The sequence below is a fragment of the Octodon degus genome, unplaced genomic scaffold (genome assembly GCF_000260255.1).
Source record: "Octodon degus isolate 3935 unplaced genomic scaffold, OctDeg1.0 scaffold00002, whole genome shotgun sequence".
Lineage (NCBI taxonomy): Eukaryota > Metazoa > Chordata > Mammalia > Rodentia > Octodontidae > Octodon > Octodon degus.
Window position 1 is genome coordinate 30,937,112 of NW_004524578.1, and position 5,663 is coordinate 30,942,774.

Sequence of the window (5,663 nt, forward strand, 5' to 3'; positions counted from 1 at the left end):
GGAGCTAAAAACCACATCTCCTCCCTTAAGCAGAAAACCCCACTGATCTAGGCCACATTATAAACCCAACCATTGGTGTGGGATTTCAGTGAAAACTTGTCAAAAACAAAATGAGCCTTCCATTCCCCCAATCAAGATTTTAAAAGATTCAATGTGACTGTCCTTATTTATCAGCCAAGATCAACCTAGAGCATTCAGATCTATAAAAGGGGTTTGGGGGAAGCAATGAATTAAAATGTGAGCTGATTTGTTTGAGAAAATCAGTGGTTCATGTCACAGCATCCAGTGAGAGAAATGCCTAAGAGGTCACACCTGTGACACATCTAGAGCCTAGTCTTTGGGAGGTGATGGTAGCATGAGGAATGGTAAGAGTTTGAAAGAAAATTGTATTTTCTTAGGACAGGGTCTCAACTGCTATATTGTCCAGACTGGCCTTGAAGTCACTTTGTAGCCCAGGCTGACCTTGAACTTGCAGCAATCCTCCTACCTTTCAGCCTCCCCAGTGCTGAGATGACAGGTGTGTACCATCATGACCAGTCCCAAAAGTTTGAGTTTGTTAAAACTTCAAGGTTTCAAATGAATGTGAATGTATTTCAACTTTGAGAAATGACAAGAGAAAGGGCAAAACCAGGACACAAGAGTGGGAATTCCCATGACCCCTAAGTGCTTCCTGTACTAGGAAATAACCACTCATGTGTTTCCTGGAGGTCACACCATTTCCTCCATTCCCTGTGCAAAATAATCTGTCACCTCCCAAAAACCTCTCTTCCATGCGCGATTTCCCCATTATTTTGGTCCACAAGCAATCATATTTTTCAGTGGCCTGTAGACACGTTCCCAACTACCCCTCTAGGGGGGTAACAAATAAAGAAATTTCCCCTAGGCTGGTCCCAACAACTCAGAATTAAAATAAGAGGAAGGGCTGGCAGCCTCCTGGAGACAAATCAATTTGAAAGAGTAAATCTAACTTTCCAAGGATGGAAAATTTATTCAGATAATGGTTGATAATTCATGTATGTCACAACACGGTAAGAAAAGGTAGACCTCTCACTGTTCCTCCTCTCTCCCCTACTGCTTAACCACTCCAGACATCATATTGCTGTCATTACCATTTCTGCTCAGTGGAGGCCCCAGGCACTAATCCCACAGGCAACGGCATGGTGTCCCAAGAACACACAACTTTTCCATTAAAAAGCTGTAGTCCCTGTCTCACTGGCTACACTGGTGATTGTCCAGTTATTTCAGTACTTTAAAGGCTGCAGCAGCATGCAAAATAATTTCATTTCTTTAAAAAGAAAAAAAAGGTTAAGAAAGGTCTCCAGGAGATGGTGAGTTTTATTTTGCCATGACTGGATAGTGGTTTGATTTGCTCTCAAATGTTCCAGGGTGGAGAAAGACTAGGAGAAAGCACAGGATGCAGAGGTCTATTCAGTATAGTCTTCTCCCTCGTTTTTATCTTCATCATCCATGGAGACAGCAGTGTACTCACTTGCAGAATGAACTTGGAGGCTGCGTTTTCCTCGGGTTTCTTTGGCTCAGGTGCAGATCTACAGTCTTGATCCTTTTTTGCAATCTTTCCTGTCTGACTCCTTCCAGTGGTCCTTGTTCCCTCCATCTCCTGGCCCATGGCTGGGGTTCCCATTTTGGCCTTTCTGGGTACTCACCCGTTATTTTCATCTTTTCTTGCTGGTCGCTCCTCAGCAGGCTGAACTGGAGCTAGTCTCCCCCACCACTTGTAGAGATTGGTGCACTGTGTCTGAGCTCTGAGATCAAGCAAGAGGGTTAAAACTTCACTTCACCCATGCATTCTCCTTTGGTAGAAGGGCTGGCATTGCCTTTAGAGGCTGATCAGGTTTGGGACGCTTAGAAGTTGGAGAGTGACAGTCTTTCTCCTTATTGAGTATTTCATTTTCTAGATACTTCTCATTCTCTCTCCTTCAGGCATTTGTGCCAAATGGAGCTGAGGTCCCAATCTGTCATGATTCACTTCCTGTCCTTGACCTTTCCCATTCCTGAGTTTCTTCACTTTGCGAGCTTGGGTGCCTCTACCGAGGCTGTCTTTCTAGCTTTGGCTCATCTAGCTGACGCTGCAATTTCTCCTGCTCCTTCTGTAGCGGTTCTTCCACTTCTCTTTCTCTAGTAGCCACGTCAACAGGCTTTGCCCCTCCAGAGATAAAAGCTACTCAACTGGACTGGGAGGTGCTAGCAGAGGAATCATCTTCTTTAGGAGCACCCCAAAGCTTGATGTTCAGATTGGGTCATTGGGGGAACCTCTGTCATCACACCTGTAATCATCCCAGGCGTAATCATCTCTAGAGCCCCAGGGTCAATCATCTCATCTGTCATAGCAATCTTCATATTGGTCTTCTCCTCCTCTGTAATCACCATCTCTACAGTAATCACTACCAAAAACTCTTCTGCCACTTCCTATCTGGAATCATAGCCTCTATCATAGTTTCTGCTGCCTCAGTCATCAGAGCGATGTTGGCCTCCGTATCTATCCATATCCTAGCTTGGGCCATCACAGTATCCATCCCAATCTCGACAGCCATCATGGTACTGGTCTGAATCATAGTGATCTCAATACTTGTCTCCAAAGCTATCATCAACTCTTCACAGTGGGTAGTCATCAAAGCTGTCTGTGGCAGGATGGGCCCTCTAGTTTGTGTCTATTTTGTCAGAATCTCGATTTCTATCTCATCCAAAAGAACAATCATCCCTGTCTTTATCCTAAGCTTGATCAGCAACATCCACTGGAATTCTCCTATTACCTAGAGACTCTTCATTGAGACTCAAGGCACTGAACAGGGAATCCAGGTCCTCAAACTCTGCATAACCAAAACCTTTTAATCTGTCTGGATTTCTGGGTTCATGCGGCAAACACAATGCACTGATATTTAATCCTCTAAAGAATTCTTTAATAGACTTTTCTGTCACTGCATAAGGCAAGTTCCCCAGAAAAAGTGTAGGGTGGTGATTTCGGAAAATGGCTCTCATCAATATTGGGTTTCCAAGCAGCCCGTGGAGCAGTGGAAAGGATGGAATCATCAATTAGAGGTGCCCTTTACACATCATTGTCATTACTGTGCCAGGTGGTTGCAACATCTCCTTCCAGGTCATCCATTTCATCAGCCCAGCTGACTGGTTTGGAGACATAGGTGGTTCCTCCACCAATCCTTCCATCCTCAGTGAGAAAGTCTGTTAGGGAGATGGTCTTCCCTTTCTTATTCTTCTTTTTTGCTGAGGCCGCCATATTGGGAGAGGGAGAGAGAACCCAAAAGCCCATATCTAGGTTTAACCTTTTTTCCTGCTTTTTCTTCACTGCACTGTATCATTCAGTTCAGTAAGAAAAACAAAGCCAACAATGAAACAGGAAAGATTTGTTGCAAAGAACTGACTTAGACAACTGTGGGGTTGGCTTGATAATCCCAAAGTCTGTTGGTCAGGTCCCCAGGAAAGATAGACTGCAGTGCTTAGAAATGGGGTGGAGGTTCTGGCCACACATAAATTGCTGCTTCTGTGAATTAGACTCAAACCAATTTTTAAGGCCTTTCAGCTGATTAAATCAGGCTCACAAGTTTCTCCAAAATAAACTCTCTTCAAGTCAACAGATTAAAGGATTTAATTATATCTACAAAATATCTTCATGCTGATTATTGAGATCAGCATTTGACTAGAAAATTAAGTAGAGTAGTCTGTATAAATCTCCATATCAAAAAGGCCACTACAACTTCATATATTTTACTTACCTATTTTTAACTGCTTGTCTTCCCTCCCAGAAATGTAAGCTCTGTGGGGACATTGATTTTTTTAAAATTTTATTTATGTGTTTATTTGGTACAGAGTCTCACTACGCAGCTCAGATTCCTAGTGATCCTCCTGTCTCAGACTCCCCAGCTTTGGGATTACAGGTATGTGCCACCACACCCGATTTCATGGCTGGTATGGCATGCTTGGGGTTCCAGAGCCAGCAGGGCTTCCAGTTTTGGGACTGAACTCAGGATCCCACACTTGTGAGGCAGGTGCTTAGGTCATGGAGCTATCTCCCCAGCCTGATACTGATTTTTTGAGTCATATTTACTGCTGTACAGTACTTCTCCTCTAATCTGCAGATTCATTTGTTATGATTTCAGTTACTCATGTCAATAGGAATGGGAAAATTTTTTCAGTGAAAAATTGCAAAACTAGGGGCTTGGGAGATAGCTCAGTAGAATAAGTGCTTGCCTGGCAAGCACAAGGGTCTGAGTTCAATCCCCGGTTCCGAAAAAAAAAAAAAAACCAAAACTAAATAATTCATATGTTTTAAATACCATAGCATGCTGAGTAATGTGATGAAATCTCCACCCTAGTTCACACTACCCAGATAAAATGCATAAAATTCATCTGGAACCACAAGAGACCCTGAATAACCAAAGCAATCCTGGGCAACAAAGGAAAGGCAGGAGGCATCACAATCCCGGACTTGAAATTATACTCTAAAGCCACTGGGATATTTATCCCTGGCCTCACTTATTTGTGTGTGAAGCTTAATATCATTCCTTTCATTGGAGAGAATAATTCAGGCTTAGTAGAATATAATCAATTTTGAGCAAATTAATTTTCTATTTTTTCAAAATTTGTTAAATCTATTCATGTTTTCCTTTGTGAATTCCACTCCTTTGAAGTTTTGAAAGCTCTCTAATGATTTGTTAAATAATTTGATTTCTTGCTACCTTTCCTATGATTAGATTAATAAACTATTCTGTCTTCTTATTTGTAAAATAAATAAATAAATAAAACTTTTGAACCTCAAAGAAATTAAAATAAAACAAGAACTACAGTTATAAAAGTCAGATTAGTGGTTGCTAGTATCTGGGGGGTGTGGGGAAGGCTTAACTACAAAGGGCTACAAAAGAAATATGTGGGATAATGAAAATTATATCTTGTGTGTCATGGTGGTTATATGACGATATGCATCTGTCAGACTCAGAACTCTACACCTAAAAAGGTGAATTTACTTTATGAAAGTTATTGTTCAAGAAAACTGACTTTAAAAAAACTGTTCTCATTTTTTAAAGTTGTGTTCTTTTGATTTACATGGTTTGTATGCAATAAATAGATACTGTATATATAGGGAAAAAAACCAGCATAGTACCAGCCCAAAAAAAAAAAAAAAAAAAAGGACTGAAGATCAATGGAGCAGACTAGAAGATGCAGACACAACTAAAAACACACTCAACCACTTTATCTTTAACAAAAGGGCCGAACACGTTCACTGGACAAAAGATAGCCTCTTTAATAAATGGTGCTAGAAAAACTGGTTTCCACATGTCAAAGGCTAAAATTAGATCCATACATAGTCAAAATGGGTCAAAGATTTAAATATTAAAACTGAAACACTAAATCTTCTGGGGGAAAATGTAGATAGAAATCTTAAAGACATAGGGTTGGGAGGTTAAAAACAGGAGAATCATTATGAGTCCAACCTACATAATGAGACCCTGTGGGTGCTATAGACCCTGTCCTAAATACATTTAAAAAACAAAGACATAGGGGTAGGTAGAGAGTTCATGAACAAAAACCAAAAAGCATGGGAAATAGTTCAAAGAATCAATAACTAGGATCTCATCTTATTAAAAACTTTTTAACATGAGAAACCACTAATAGAGTAAAAAGTAAATTCA

General features: G+C 40.8%; 1 pseudogene; it reads right to left on the minus strand.

Annotated features, from left to right (window-relative positions):
- Nucleotides 1-1,424: 1,424 nt before the first annotated feature.
- Nucleotides 1,425-3,253, minus strand: LOC101584833 (annotated as a pseudogene).
- Between the last annotated feature and the right edge of the window lie 2,410 nt (nucleotides 3,254-5,663).